At 56.7% G+C, this 16017-nt stretch overlaps 1 protein-coding gene across 2 annotated transcripts in view; it reads left to right on the top strand.

The window, feature by feature from the left end:
• ACTL8 (actin like 8) overlaps positions 1 to 16017 on the top strand; it is a 74625-nt gene that overhangs the window by 28883 nt on the left and 29725 nt on the right. The window contains exon 1 of one of the 2 annotated variants that reach the window (XM_069579510.1): positions 15130 to 15406. The exons of the other annotated variant lie outside the window; for it this stretch is intronic. The gene's annotated coding sequence lies outside the window, so the exon portion shown is untranslated. Of the gene's footprint in view, positions 1 to 15129; positions 15407 to 16017 lie in introns of those variants that run through there. 2 annotated transcript variants of the gene reach the window in all.

Here is a 16017-nt window from a genome sequence, read left to right as displayed (position 1 = left end):
ACGGGCAGCCACAGATTGGCTCTGCACATCTGTGAATCGGCCTGGTCTGTTTTGTGTGGTGTCTGCTGGCTGAAGCACGTGCTGCCTTAACGCCTGTGTCCTGGGCTGGGCTGGGCTGGTCGGGAGCCGAGGGAGAGGCGGCCCGTCCCACTGGCCGCTGGCGCTCTGTGTCCTCTGTGACTGCGGCCCCCTGGCGTGCCCTGGAGCTGAGTCCTTGTGCCCTCAAGAGGTGGAGGGGTCCAGACCTGCGTGGCCGTGGCGTGAGGGACCCTGTCTCCAGGCCTCCTCTGCGTGGCCGTGGCGTGAGGGACCCTGTCTCCAGGCCTCCTCTGCGTGGAAGTGTTTGTGCGTGCGTGCTCCGTTGCCTCAGTCACATCCGACTCTTTGTGACCCCTTGACCTGCAGCCCACCAGACTCCGCTGTCCCTGGGCTTTTCGCTGCCAGAATTCGGGAGCGGGTTACCGTGCCCTCCTCCGGGAGATCTTCCCCACCCAGGTATCGCACACAGGTCTTCTGTGTCTCCTGCACTGGCAGGAGATTCTGTACCACTGAGCCACGGGGGAAGGCCATGTCAGTGTTCATTTCCATTTTAAGGAAAAGAAGTTCTGTTTTCTGGGGGTTTGTGTTTCTTGGGTTCCACTAGCCTGGAATTCTGGAATGAGCAGTAGCTCTTAGCCTGAGCTGGTAAAAAGGGGAGTCTTAGCCAGTTGGCTGAAAGCCTTTGAACTGTTAATAACTTAGAACTTAAGGGTTTCTGGGGTGGGTCCTCTGTTGCCCTCTAGATCTAAACAGGCGTCCGTCTTCCATGCTGCGTTGCACTGTGAGGACTGGGAAGGTGGTTCAGCCATTCCAGGCCCCCATGGTCTGGTCTCTGGTGTGGGGGACGGCCTTTCCCTTACGTGCCTTGTAGGCTGGGCCCTGTGTGTGAAGGAAGGGCCGTGTGTTTGGAGGAATGGCTCATATTCACACGTTTCTCCCAGGGTTCAGAAGCTGAGCTCCTGTTCTTTTTGCTCCTTGCTAGGAAGGTCCACGTGGTCAGAGCTGTGGCTTTCCAGGAGTTACGTGCAGATATCAGAGTTGGACCATTAGGAAGGCTGAGTGAGCTGTGGTGCTGGAGAAGACTCTTGGGAGTCTCTTGGACTGCAGGGAGATCCAGCCAGTCCATCCTAAGGGAAGTCAGTCCTGAATATTCATCGGAAGGCCTGAAGCTGAAGCTGAAGCTCCAGTACTCTGGCCCCCTGTCGCATAGAGCCCACTCGCCGGAAAAGACCCTGATGCTGGGAAAGAGTGAAGGCGGGAGGAGGAGGGAGCCGCAGAGGCTGAGATGGCTGGATGGCATCACCGACTCGATGGACGTGAGTTTGTGCAAACGCCAGGTGATAGTGAAGGACAGGGAAGGCTGACGTGCTGCAGTCCACGGGGTCGCAAAGGGTCAGACACGACTGAACAACTATACAGTAATAGTAGGAAAGAGACCTCAGCGCTTTGCAGCTGCTCCTCCAAAGCTGTCTGTGCATCAGCCCATTGGCTCCTCAGGAGGTGAGGCCCTCGCTTCTCCCCATTTTACGGATGGAGGAGACTGAGGCCAGGGAGGCAGCGTGGTTGCTGAGAGTGAGGGTTGTGGCTTAGAGGAGACACAGGGTAGGGCGTGTGACCGTGGGACCTCTGCTGCGTCGCCTGTGAGATGGAAGCAGCCCCGGTGCCCGGCGGGCGTGCCAGGCGGGTGTGGGCGCCTCCTCAGCGTGCATGGGGAGCCGTCTCCGCTGGAAAGGATTCGTGCTGCTGTGTGCTGTCGATTTTTTGTTTTTGAGGCATAGGCTTTATTTTCTTGAACACTGTGTTTGTTTATTTCTGGCTGTGCTGAGTCTTCTTTGCTGTGTGGACTTTCCCTAGTTCCGGCTCGTGGCAGCTGCCCCTGGTTGCGCTGTGTGCTCTTCTCCCGGCGCCTTCTCTTGCAGAGCGCCAGCTCCAGGGTGCGTGGGCTCCGTAGTTGTGGCGTTGGGCTCCAGAGGCCCACGGGCTTCGTTGCTCCCCAGCATGTGGGGTCTTCCGGATCAGGGGTCAGACTTGGTCCCCTGCACTGGCAGGCAGGTTCTTCACTGCTGAGCCACCAGGAAGGCCCACTGTTGACTCTCGCGGAGAGGACTTGGATGGTCCCTTCCGCTCCGTTTGATGGTAAGAGTGTCTGTCCAATAGGTTGTTGCGCTGGCAGCTGAGACTCATAAGGTTCATTTTTCCTCTCATCCTCGGTCTCCTTCCTGGTGCCCTGCGCCTTAGGTAGCGACCCTCCTCTGTGATGGGGGTGTTGTTCTTCATCCTGATGGCCTTTTCTTACGGATATTGGTTCACCGTCAGTTCACCCTTTTATCTCTTAATTTGACGAGCGCGTTACTTCTCACTTGCCGCATCATAACAAATAACAAGGTTTGGAGGTGGGAAACAACACGTGTTTTTGCGTGGTTTCTGTGGCCGGGAGCCCAGGCGGCGCCTAGCTGGGCCTTGTGCTTAGGGTCTGATGGCTGCCGTGGGGTGGGCTGGGCTGTGCTCTCCTTCGAAGGCTTGATCGGGGAAGAATCTTTTCTGAACTAGTTTGGGTTTTGGCAGAAGTCAGTCCCCTGTGGTTGGATGACCAAGAATGTAAGGTCTTCCTGGCTGCTGGCTGGGGCTGCCCCCCAGGCCTGTGGGCGCCTTCAGGGCCCCGTGGCTCCCGCAGGCCTGGCCTCGTGGCCTCCCCACAGGCCGTTTACAGCCTGGCACTTTGCTTCTTCCAGGCCAGCGAGGGGTGGGGGGCATCCCTCTCTCAGCCTGCTGAGACAGAGCGGTGTAATGAGACACAGTTGTAGGTGTGATATCACACCGGCTTTGTGACGGTCTGTCGGTTAGAAGCAGGCCTGCCTGTCAGGGGAGCGGATTATGCATGGAGCGGGTCCCTGGGGTCGCTTTCAGGCATGTCTGCCACAGTCGGCTTGATAGGCTTATTAAAATCGTATGAAATAAGAGTAATTAGCTCAAAGCACTTTCCTCGGGTGAAGAACATATAATCCCTTTTGGCTGTTAGATTTCGTTTTGCTTTGTAGTTTCAACCTGTGTTCTGGAGAGTTAAGGGGGCCAGATCAATAAGGTGTTACTTCTTATTTGGAATCTTTCTGCTTTTCTTGTCTGAGTTGTCTGACCCAAGAGGAAGGGTGAAGAAAGTAGGGGATGAAAGTGAGCATGAAGTCAAGAGGAATGCAGGAGAGAGGGGAGCAAACGTGGGATTTACTTGCACATAGAAGTAAATTCTTTCCATAGGCAGCTTTATATAAATGCATAAAGATTGCATTATACATTTTGGCGTAATTTCCCTTTCTTTGTTTATCCCCAGTCTTTTGTTTGTTCCCCTAACCAGTGCCCTAGAGAAGGGGATGGCTTCCCGCTCCAGTGTTCTTGCCTGGAGAATCCCATGCCCAGAGGAGCCTGGGGGGCTACAGTCCATGGGGTCGCAAAGGGTCGGACACGACTGAGCAAGTGACGCTAACCAGTGACATGACCCTCCCTGATTCCCACTCTGAAACCACACTGATGCTCTCATGTAGGTCCTTTCGTGTGCTGCCGTCATCTCAGAATCATTCCTAGACCATCAGCCACTCAGCCGTACTTCGTGGAAAGCCTTCTGTACCAATAGGCACAGTTTTGGCTCATCCTTTCTAGCCCCTGGATACTGTTCCAGAGCCGGGGTGTCCTGTGGCCCCACTGGCTGTCCCCCCACCGATTCCTGCTCATCTCCTGTGTGTGGCCGCAATAGGCCGATTCCCGCTCATCTCCTGTGTGTGGCCGCAATAGGCAGCCTGAAGAGGACACCCGCCCACACGCACATCGCCCGCTCTATTTCTCCGGGGCCGGATTCCAGGAGTGGAGTCGCTAGGTCTCAAGGTTTGTGTACTTTCAGTTTCATAGCTGTTGCTGCTGCTGCTAAGTCGCGTCAGTCGTGTCCGACTCTGCGCGACCCCATAGACGGCAGCGCACCAGGCTGCCCTGTCCCTAGCTGTTGCCAGCCTGGTTTCTCCAGAGGCTGTAGCACTTTCAGCCCAGTAACTGGAAACTCATCTTTTCCCTGCCTCCCACCAGGAAGCCTTGTTATCGGTCTTGTTAGTTTTGCCCAGGTTGAGAGCTATGAAGTGGCAGCTCGTCATTACTTTTAATTTGCATCTCCCCCTCGAGCAGGGGGCCTGAGCTGTTTCTCATCTGTTTGGCCATTTGGATGCAGTCGCCTGTGACTTGCCCATGAATCCTTTGCCTGTTTGTCCAAAGGGTCATTTGTCCCTGTCTTGTCGACTTGTCGGCTCTCCGTATAGCGTAGGTATTAACCCTCTTGTGGCCTCTGCAGAGCAGTTCTTTTGCAAGAGATGCTGCATTTTCTGTTAACTCTGTTTATGGTTTCTTTTGCCATATAAAAGTTTAGAATTGGCACGTAGTTAGGAATAGCTGTCTTTTTTCTAAAATAAGCTTTTTAATTTAGGATTTTTTGATGTGGGCCCTTTTAAAGTCTGTGTTGAATTTGTCACAGTATTGTTTGTTTTCTGTTTTTTGGGGGGGTGCAAGGCATGTGGGAAGTTAGCTCCCTGAACAGGGGTTGCACCTGTCCGCCTGCATTGGCGGGCGAAGTCGTAAGCACTGGACCAGCGGGAAGTCCCAGGAGTGTCTGTCTATTTGTCTGTGGTTTCTGGGTCTGCGTGGTCTTTGGTTAGGAAGGCTTCCTCACCTGCCTGTGTTTGCTTTCTTTTCACGTCACAGTAAAGTCTAAGAAACATTTGTCAAGGGTACGACCTGAGCCAGGGGCTGGGTCACACACCACAGACCTGGGGTAAAGAAGCAGCATCCCCACCATTAAGGAGCTCAGTGTCACGCGGGGGATTACAGAACGGAACACAGGTGGGGGTTTCGGGAGGGCTGCTCCCTCAGCTCAGAGCCTCCCAGTGAGGCCTCAGGGTGCAGGTGTGCCGAGGCCCGGGGCCCTCAACCCTCAGAGCGGACAGGTGGGGCCTGGAGTGGCCAGGCCGCCAGGAAGAGCGCTGACCACCGTGGGCAGCCGCACCCATGGGCCCCGCACGAGCATCGTTTTCTCTGTGTTGGGTGTCGTGGGGTTGCCTTGGCTGATGCTTTGGGGAGGGTTGCTGAATTGGCCAGGTGACAAAGGGGGGCTGAGGGTCCTGTGGGGCCAGTGGGAGGGGGCGGCAGGGCTTGTGCTCCCTGAGGGGCCCTGACCTGTGGGAAGAGGGGGGTGCAGGGGAGGCTAGGAAGCTGCAGAGGGGTCCCCAGGACCAGGCCCTAGTAGGCCAAGTGCAGAACAGAAGGAGACCCAGAGCGGATGCCCAGTGTCCGGGGGCGTGTGGGGGGGAGAGGTGGGCTGGTGCGCCTGCCCAGGTGGCTGCTGTCTGCTGCACCCCTGTTGCAGGAGCAGGTGTCTGCCCGCCGGCCTCCTGGGCTGCCTTGGGCATCTGTGGGCTCCCGGTCAGTGGTCGCCAGGTGGGCCCTGGATGCCCAGGAGGGTGTGAAAGGAAGCACAGAGAGCGGCAGGCAGAGTCAGGAGTCCAGGTCTAGTATGTCCCCCCTGCTCCTCTGACGGTGTGTTTTCGTGTGTGTTTAATGATGCATAGAGTTCAGGCAGCGCGTGCTCACAGTGACAGACACGCACGCGGGACGCGACGCAGTCACGACTGTGGAGTGCCCTGGTCTTCGTGGGGTGAGTGGCCGTGGCCGTCCCCAGCCGCCCCAGGAGTGAGAGGAGCCCGACATAGCCGGGAGGGCCGCTCACGTGGCTGGGGGGACCGAGAGTGGCTGCGGGGAGAAAACAGCTCCTCCCACGCCCCAGGAAGGCTGCCGCTTCTCATCTGCCACCTCCTCGGAACAGCCCCTTCCAACCCCGCTTACGGTTTATTTTAGCTTCTGTTTTCTTTTCCTTTAGAAAATCTTTTACAATTTGCCGTTACTTGGGCTGTTTAATTTCTTGCCTGTGTCCCCGCTAGACTGCCAGGAGGGACCCTGAGAGATAGAATCAGTGTCTGAGTCCTAGGGGTCAGCTCGGGACAGCACCTGGCGCTCAGGTGGGTCTCACTGCCGGCCGCAGCGCAGTGGAGGGATATACTGAGATGTGGGCGCAAACTCCGGGCGTTAGTGCAGGAAGGGCACGCCTGGCACCCTGCCGTCCATGGGCTTGCGAGAAGTGGGCTGTGGCTGAGTGGCTGAACAGCAGCAACAAAGGCATTCTCCACGCCCGTGAAGGCCGGCGTCACCACCTCCGTTCTGCAGGGGAGAAACCTGGGCTTAGAGAGGGCGAGCAGTCTGCTCTGGGTCACACAGCTGTTTGGGGACGGCAGCAGGAGGAAGGGCGTTTCCTTTTTTTTTTGAGTGTCTGACTCTCACTCTGTTGGCTGTGAGCAGGCCTGTTCACGGAAGAGTGGACAGGCTCAGAGGTGGGGAGTGACTGGCCCATGGCCAGGCAGCCAGGAAGTGGAAGAGCTGGGATTTGAACTCAGCTCTGGGTGGGGCCCAGGCACACCCTCTTCCCATCCTCCGCAGCAGTTCCTTTTTGAAGACTGGTGTATAGCTGGCCTGGGGCTTCCTGTGTGGTGCTGGTGGTGAAGACCCGCCTGCCAGTGCAGGAGACGCAGAGGCGCGGGTTCAGCCCCTGGGTCGGGAAGATGCCCTGGAGGAGGGCACGGCAACCCGCTCCAGTATCCTTGCCTGGAGAATCCCAGGGACAGAGGGGCCTGGCGGGCTGCAGCCGCTGGGATTGCAGAGTCAGACCTGATGGAAGCGACTTAGCACACAGCACACAATGTACATGCATTGTGCTCACGTGGCTCGACTTACGATGTAGTGTTAGTTTCAGGCGCAGAGCAGAGGGATTCAGTCATGCGTGTGCGTGTGTCCATCATTTTTCAGATCCTCTTCCCTTACGTGCTGGTGGTGGTTTAATTGCTAAGTCATGTCCCATTCTCTGTGACCTCACGGACTGTAGCCTGGCAGGCTGCTCTGTCCGTGGGATTCTCCAGGCAAGGATACTGGAGCGGGTTGTCATTCTCTTCTCCAGGGGATCTTTCTGACCCAGGGATCAAACCTGGGTCTCCTGCATTGCAGGCAGATTCTTTACCAGCTGAGCCACCAGGGAGGCCCCCCTTTGCCTTATAGGTTATTAAAAAGTACTGAGGATAGTTCCCTGCGCTGCACAGGAAGGCCTTGTTGGGTATCTGTTTTATGTATGAACACAGTAGCACGTTGGGGAAGGAAATGGCAGCCCACTGCAGCATTCTTGCCTGGAGAATCCCATGGACGTAAGAGCCTGAAGGGCTGCCGTCCACGGGGTCACAGAGAGTCGGACGCGACTGAGTTACTGACGTGGTAGCATGTGTGTGTTCATCTCAGACTCACAGCAGCTCCTTTATTCACGGTCGTCTCAGGGGCTGCGGTGTCCCTGAGGCCCATCGGGGGCACGTACGGGCCCAGACTGAAAGGCAGCCCCCCTGGCAGACTCCTCCCTGTGGGCAGGCGACGAGGAGGCTGGCTGGATCGGGCGCCCGATGGAGGGCGCTGATTCGCGGCTGATGTGCCTGCCTGACGAGGAGGTGATGTTTTATGCATGGTGCCTAATTTTGCCCCGGCAGTCTCTGGCTATATTTAACACCATTAATCATTATTGTTGGCTCCCAGGGGGATGGAGCTCTGATTACTGTCAGAAACACATCACATGAGGAGGAGAGGGGGGAAAAATAAGAGCTCGTCCCCAAGCTGGCTCTGCCGAACTGGAGACGGGAGGCGTGTTCGCGGCCCCCTTCTCACTGCCATCTGTGAGGTTCGTGACTCGCGGCTGCCTCGGGTTGGAACCCTGCCCCTCCGTGGCTGGGCTGCAGCCAGGCCCCACGCCTCGGGACCCCAAAAGAGCGGCTCAGTCGACTGAGGACAGCTGCCTCAATCTGAGCTCGATGAAGGGCCAGCCACGCACTTACTAGGCGCCTACTGTGGGCAAGTGTCCCTGCCCAGGGCCACCTACCTGAACCCCATCACTCCAACGCTCTCCTTCCTAGGAGGTGCATTTTAACTCTTCCTAGTGAAAGTGAAAGCTGCTTAGTCATGCCCGACTCTGCGACCCCACGGACTATACAGTCCATGGGATTCTCCAGGCCAGAATAGCGGAGTGGGTAGCCTTTCCCTTCTCCAGGAGATCTTTCCAACCCAGGGATCGAACCCAGGTCTCCTGCATTGCAGGCAGTTTCTCTACCAGCTGAGCCACAAGGGGAGCCCAGTTCTTCCTAGAGGACGTGACAGATTGGAAATGGAAGCACAGAGTTGGGCTTCACGGGCCTGTGACTGGTTTGATCAAATGTGGAAACACCCCCCATTTATAAGAACTATTTGAAAGTGATGTGCTCCTGTGACTTTGCTTTCACATATCTGGAAGTGTCTTCTGGTTGCATCAGACCCAGGAGAAAGCCTCATCTTTCTTTCTAAAATTTCTTATGCATTTTCAAAAGAGTCTGTTTCGACTGTGCTGGGTCTTCACTGCTGCACTTGGGCTTCCTCTGGGTGCAGCGAGCAGGGCCTCCTCCATTGCTCTGTGGGCTTCTCTCTGTGGCGGCTTCTCTGGCTGAGGGGCGCGGGCTTCAGGCGCGTGGGCTTCGGGAGCTGTGGCGCGAGGGTGCAGTGGCTGGAGCTCGTGAGCTCAGCGGTTGCGGGGCTGAGGGTGCTGGGGACCCTGGGGCCCCTGGGGGCGCGGGCTCCGTCGCTTCGCGGCGCGTGGGGTCCTCCTGGACCAGGATGGGGCCTGTGTCCCCTGCACGCACAGCTGGAGTCTTGACCCCTGGGCCACCAGGGAGTCCGGCCCTGCGTGTCTCACCATCAAAGGTAAACCTCCACGGAGGCCAGAGATGTGAGGACAGCACTTATTTTCTCTTCCCTTTAGGCCTGAGATGGGTGGCTGGAAGTCCCACTCATCCGTCTCCACCGAGCTCCTACGTGACCCGCCCTGTCCTTCCCGCAGGGCCCTGCTCATCCCACCTTTATGTTGACGTGGGGGACAGTGGCTCCTGTCTCATCCCAGAGCTCACGGGGGCCTCTCTCTTGAGCAGTGTCCACCCTCCTGCTCGTTTATCCATGTAGCCAGTTAACCGAGGAGTGTTCCTGCTTTGTGGGTAAAAATAGGTTTGAATTTCCCCACCCTTAATGGAGTTCCTCTGTGTTTTCTTCCTGAGCCTTAGTGTCCTCAGGCAAGTTTGGCTCTTTTCTGGCCCTTCTAGTTGCTAAATTGTAGTCCGGCGTGTCTCAGAGCTGTGGGTCTTGTGCCTCATCTAAAGCTCTGTCACTTCCACCCCAGACTTCTCCTGGCTTTCTGCAGGAGGTGGGCGGGGGGGCAGGGGCTGCTCTCTGCTGGACCGGGCGGGCTGCAGTGGGCAGGGCCACCTGCTCTGCCTGGGTGGGTTCTGTGCGTTCTGGCGGGCCCTCCCTCTGACGGCACCTCCTGATACCTGCTCGGTGACCGTCATCGCCTTGCCTGTCACCTCTCCACGGCCAGCTGCTCTCTGTAAGGCTGCCCTTCTGGACACAGCATGTGTCGGGAGAGTTGGTGTTTGGGGCTGCCTGTCGTGCCTCCCGGCGAATCCTGGCAGGGGACAGGAAGGGGTGGTCTGGCCGCGGTCTCTGGCAGTTTCTGTCCGCTGTCTTTTGGCTTGTAGGGTACCTGGTCCTCCTTGTCTCATTTTGGTTTTGGCGTAGCCCCAGGCACCAGGAAAAGTCCCCTCGTGCTCTCTTCTTGCTGCTTTCTTCCTGGTTTCTGGGGTTATTTCCACGGAGGTGCACTCACTCGCCCAGGCCTCTCAGCGGCAGATAGTGAGATTTGAACCCAGGAGAGGCTCACCTCAAACCCCTTGGTTAAAAGCCTGGATTATGGCGCTTGACTTTCTGGATTGGAATCTTGGCTCTGACACTTCCTAGGTGGGTGACCTGGGGCAGAGTCCCTTAACTCTGCCTCGATTTCTTCAGCGGTGAACTGTGGGTGGCAGTTCACAGTCATACCTCGGGTGGCTGGGAGGGTTGGATGCTGTATGCTGTAAGACTCGTGACTGCCCGCACTGGCCCCTGCCCCCAGCGCCACAGGGAAATGCCCTTCGGGCCTGGGAAATGGATACTGAGCAGCGGTCACCCTATGTTGGTTGTGTTTCCCTTTTCGCTTTGTCTGCTAGGAAACTCAGAGTGCTGCAAATGTATATATAGGCCTTCCGGATCTCATTTTATTTTTACTTTTTCCTTTACAGTGAATCTTTTTCCCCATCGTGTCTTATTTCCTACCATGTGAAGTAATGTAACATTTTCTAAATTCCTCTTCGAAGTTCTGGTTGCCATTGGAGGGGAAGTTGGGGGTAATGTAAAGATTCCAGTTCTTCCCCCTCAGAGGAGGTGTCTTTAAAAACAGAACTACTCTTGTTGGTGAGGGTGATCAGTGATACTAGGAGTCCCCTTTAACCCTTTAAAGGCTGAAGCAGTAGCCAGTCTGTTGATAAGGTCTGCAAAAGATGACCTCATACATGGGTCCTTGTATCCATTCACGATTAATGCAGAAAAACCCCCAGTAAGAGGCTGAAGCAGCACAGAAGTTGATTCACCCTTAAGTTCAAATAGTTCAGAGGTGGATCTGTGCTGGCGTGGTACCCGCTGCGCTGAGGTCCGTCTTCCTCTGTTTCTGCCGTGTAGTCATTTCCTTCTCCAAGATGCTCATGTTCCAAGACATGGGGCTCCAGCTGGCAGAAGGGAGCAAGGACAGAGGAAGACACACTTTCTCCCCATTAAGGACCCTTCCTCGATGTTGCGGATAGACACCTAACCCTGTACTCCCGCTAACCGTTTCGGGACTATATCTAGCTTCAGCGAAGGCTGGGAAAGGAAGTCTTTATCCCAAGCAAACCTGGGCTTCTCCGAGCCTTTATCTTCTACCAAAAACAGCCTCACCACCTCGCAGGGTTCTTGGGAGGATTAAATAAGAATGTGGTAAAATTTAACAGGTGTTCGGCTCATGTAAATTTCCTTCTATTTTTAGTTTCCCCTTCCCTCCATTACTTAGGATTAAGAGGGAAGCTTTAGCTACTCCAGGAAAGATTTAGGAGCAATAAAAAAAGAGCACTCTTTGAGAGGGAACGGTGCACGCACAGGGATGCTGGGAGAACGGGTTCCCTTCGGCTGCGTTCAGTGAGGCTGTGAAACCAAGATGAAAAGGCCGGGCGTGGGGCCCGCGTGGGCCACTCGGGGTTGGACGTGGAGAAACGGGGTGTGGGCCTGATGGCCTGGGAATGGCCTTACCCACCTGGGGTTCCCCCAGGGCGCTGTGATTGTCACCCCTGAGAGTGCACGGCACTTGCGCAGGGCGGTGTGGGCTTGCACATTTGCACACGTGACTGCTTTCCAACTAGGGATGAGCTCGGGCGATTCCAAGACTGCTCACCAAGCAGTCTGGCGTGGGGTGCGGTGCGATACGGCCCCTCCTGCCTGTTCCACCCTCCCTGTCAGGGCTCACCCCGGGAGTCCCTTGGAGGCCTTAAAGAGCTGAGCTGGTGCGTGGGACCCAGCGGGCGGCTCACGCTGCTCAGCGGAGTCTGCTGGGAGTGCAGCTCTTCCCTGGCATCTCACCGCAGTGGGGCGTTGAAGTCGGCGGTGGGCAGCAGGTCCTGGTGGAGCCCCGGCTGCCCTGGCGCTGGGCATGCCAGACATGTCAGTGTAATTCCCTGAGGGTGAAGGAGGAGAGGAGGAACGGGAGGTAGTTTTGGGGGCGTTTGACGTGATAGTGGTGTGTGTGTGTGTGTGTGTGTGTGTGTGTGTGTGTGTGTACACACAGCCTGGGGCAGGAGATTGGAGAACTTTCCAACGTGTGTGTGTGTGTGTGTGGCGACGCACACAGCCTGGCGCAGGAAATTTGAGAACTTTCCAGCCTCCAGGCTCACACAGATACCTTGGGGCTGGTCTGGGATTCAAATCCCAGGCCCAGCTGGCTCCAGGCACTGACAGTGTGCTTTCGGAGTAAAGGGTATTTGCAGTGAGACAGTTTGCTTCTTGATGTCCTCCTCTAACCCCTTCCAAGTGGACCCCTCTTTGCGATGTGATGGTGTGTTCTGGCCTCAGCCTGAACCCAGTAGGAAGGTTTGGTGGCAGCTGGTTGGGCTGTTACCTTGTGGTCCTAGAGTCGGCTTGTTGACCTCCAAGCTGGGACTTTCCAGAGTGACAGAGTTGGAATATCTCCGGGACTCCAGGGCGGCCAGGCCAGCCCAAGGCCGAGGTGGAAGGCAGAGGCCCCCTGGCCACTGACGGGCGCCCCCTGCTCGGCCTCTCCAGAGTGCAGCCACGGGGGCTCTCCCTGGTGGCCCGGTGCAGCGGCCGTCACTCTGGGCCCCACGTTCCCCACCACAGGCTTTGAGCCCGGTTTGGGAGCCGCATGACTAGGAAGCACTTGGTTCCCAGAGAAAGTGTAGGCCTCGCACCAGACCACGTTGGAGACACAAATCCCTCCTGCCCGACTGGTGGTCCAGGGCCGGGCCCCCAGCATCCCAGAGCCTCGGTGTCTGCATCCTCACAGGCAGGATGGCACCCCTCGAGCTGCTAGGGGACTTGAGGTGACGGCTGATGAGCCCCGCGGTGATAGGTGCTCCCTGCATCGAGGTCGTCAGTCGTAACGTTAAGAATACCATCTCTCCTGTGAGGCTGCGGTTGCTTAGAGTTAGGCCCCACCCTTCCTGGATCTGACCTAGTACCACATGGGCGTCTGCCAAGCCGTGTTCTGCAGACACGAGCACCCCGGGAAGCGGGCTCTGTGGTGACACGTGTGAGAAATGCTGCCTTAAACAGGCTCTCAGGGCCCTCAGTGTGCCAGAGAGGCTGCCAGTGTCTCCAGGGGCGCAGGGCCAGGGTGCAGCATTTCTCAGACTTGCCGGACAGTCAGACCTCCTTCCTGTGCAGTACAGTGTAGAGTGTCCCTAAGAGAAGGTTCTGGAAACCTGTGGGCCTGGGCGTGGCTCTGGTGGTGTCCTCCACTTACTAGATGTTTGCAGCCTCTGCAAACCTCAGTTTGTTCATCCATGAAATGGGAAGAGGGATCTTCAGCTTTCTGGGTGCTTCAAGGATTAAGTGATGGGACAAACAAAGCTGTTACCACGGTGCCAGGCATGTTGTGGGCCTCCAGCCAGGGCAGTCTTGTTACCAGCACAAGGGGGTGGGGTGGGGAGCAAGGCATCTTGAGTTGGCTTCAGAGATGAGGCGGGACCTGGATTAACGAAGACGCTAGAGTGCTGTGGGTCTGAACGTGGAGAGGACGGAGGCGAGGGAGGAAGTTGCCCTCTCTCCACGATGGTTTTTCACATAGTCAAAGCCCTGCGTAAGTTCACCCTCCTCTTCCTCTCCTAGCACTGCGCTGCTCCAGGGGCACCTGGGTTCTCTCCGAGGAGCTCAGAATTAGCTCATTAGTCCAGCTCTGCCTGGAAGGCAGAGGTGAGGTTGTATCAGTTTGTAAGCCTGTGAAATCTGCAGTGCAGCTAAGCCGCCTCACCAGCCTGGGCTCTGTGGTGAGAGAGCTGCAGGATGCCGTCACTTCACTCCGCAAACATTCGCCACCTTCGAGGTGCCCAGAGCCGGGACACAGGGGACAGACAAGGTCCCCCAAGGGGCTGACATCTTGCGGGGAGCTGGGCAGCGAAGGTGCAGTTAGGATGCACAGTTGTGGTGGGGTCTGGGAGGGCCGAGGACCCTCTTGATGCTGGGACGCAGGGCCTGGTGGACAGCATCCTGGAGGGGGGCAGGCTCTCGAAGGAAGACTCACAGCCGACCTGTGCTGAGTGCAGGGAAGGACAGTTGAGAGACATGCGCAGACGGAATTTTCCCAGTGGTCATGTAGAGGCGTGAGGGTTAGACCATAAGGAAGGCTGAGCGCCGAAGAATGGATGCTTTTGAACTGTGGTGTTGAGAAGACTCTTGAGAGTCCCTTGGACTGCAAGGAGATCCAACCAGTCCATCCTAAAGGAAATCAAGCCTGAATCTTCATTGGAAGGACTGATGCTGAAGCTCCAATCCTTTGGCCACCTGATGTGAAAAGCCAACTCATTGGATAAGACCCTGATGCTGGGAAAGATTGAGGACAGGGGAAGGGGGCAGCAGGGGATGAGAGGCTGAAACTCCAATCCTTTGGCTAAGTGTAAGCGTGTAGCCGCTCAGTCGTGTCCAACTCTCTGCGACCCCATGGACTGTAGCCCACCAGGCTCCTCTGTCCATGGGATTCTCCAGGCAAGAATACTGGACTGGGTTGCCATTTCCTTCTCCAGGGGATCTTCCTGACTCGGGGATCAAACCCAGGTCTTCCGCATCACAGGGAGAGGCTTTATCCTCTGAGCCACCAGGGATGCAAAGATCTGGCTCACTGGAAAAGACCCTGGCGCTGGGAAAGATGGAGGCAAAAGGAGAAGAGGGCAGCCGAGGATGAGATGGCTGGATGGCATCACCAGCTCAGTGGACATGAATCTGAGCACACTCTGGAGGCAGTGAAGGGCAGGGGAGCCCGGCGTGCCGCAGTCCTTAGAGTTGCCCTCGGCCGCGACTTAGCGGCTGAGCAGCGACATCGTGAGGACAGTAGATTGGAAAGGCCCGCAGTTTTCTTGGGAGCTGTGGTTTCAGGGTTTGTTCGTCTGCGTCCTGCCCTAATTTCTACCAGGGAAATGGAGACGCGTGGCTTTTCAAAAGCCAAAACCAATGTCAGAAGCTGCTCCTGCTGCCCCCGGGTGAAGCCCTCGCGGCGTCCTCGCGCCCGCGGGGAGCTCCCCGGCCTCACCCTCTGCCAGTCTCTCATTCCCGGACTCTGGTCCTCTTCCCTCCTCAGGGGACACACGTGCTTTTGCTTCTTGCCTCCTGTGCCGAGGTGTGTGTGTGTGGATGAGAGGCCTGTAGGCGTCTGTGTTAATTTCCATCACGGGTTCTGTGCTGTTGAAGAGCTTGCTTCGTTTGACTGTTTCCGTCCGACGCTGTCTTAAAGGTGTCCGTGCGGCGGATGTGGCCCCGCCACAGGCGCTCCCCGCGCAGTGGGCCTCGCGGAGCAGGGCTGCAGGGGGCGCCCATGTGCAGCGCCTCGGTGGGGCTGAAGCGGGCGTGGACCCGGGAAGGGAAAGGTGACATGCCCTTGGCGTTACCAGGCTCCACCAGCCGGCTCTGCAGGAGGTCCCGGCGGCGCGGGGAGCTGCCCCTTCCTGCATCCTCACTGGCACTTGGTGACTTTCTGGTTTCGCCAACCTGATGTGTGCAAGCGTCGCCTTGCTTTCCTGAGCGTGCCCCGGATGAGCGTGTGGCTGAACCCCTCTGCGTGCTCAGTGGCTGATCTGCCGGTCCCCTCGGTGAATCGACTCCTCATCCGGTTTGTCCGTTTCCCCGTTTTGGGGGCATTTTTCCTGTTGGTTTGTAAGACATCCTTCCTGTCGCTTTGCCGGTGCCTCGTCCTGTTGTGATAGATTTCTGTTAAACGCATCTGTGCTTTCACTGAGTAGGAGTCGATCATTTTTATGTTCTTACGCCTCCCTCCCTCTCTCCTTTTGGCCTTAGGAAGTGTGTGTATGCATGTATTTCTCTGTTCTGGTTTTAGAAGTCCTGCCCTACTCCAAGGCCAAAAAGATTCCCCCATGCTCTCTTCCTTTAGCTTCCTTTATCGTTAGACTTTTAGAATTCAGGGCTGTAATGCATCTGGGTTCTGCTCCGTTCTCTGTGCGGCAAGCACGCAACTGTTTCTCCTTACTGTCGATCGGTGCCACCCCCTGCCCCCAACACCCACATCCCATCCTTCCTCCTGCGGTTTCGGGAGCCACCTTTGTCACGCTTTGGTTTTCCATACCCAGAAGATTCTGTTTCTGGGCACTGTCTTCTGGTTTGTTGGTTCATCTGCTTTGTGTGTGAGCGTCACAGCTGTTTTTATTACTACACCTCTGGAATCTCTCTTAATCCCTGGGAGGCCAGATATTTTGGTCTTCCTTT

Source organism: Ovis canadensis, chromosome 2 (genome assembly GCF_042477335.2).
Source record: "Ovis canadensis isolate MfBH-ARS-UI-01 breed Bighorn chromosome 2, ARS-UI_OviCan_v2, whole genome shotgun sequence".
In the NCBI taxonomy this organism is placed as follows: domain Eukaryota; kingdom Metazoa; phylum Chordata; class Mammalia; order Artiodactyla; family Bovidae; genus Ovis; species Ovis canadensis.
The sequence above is the reverse complement of the archived record's forward strand: the minus strand, read 5'-3'. Positions and strand labels throughout refer to the sequence as shown.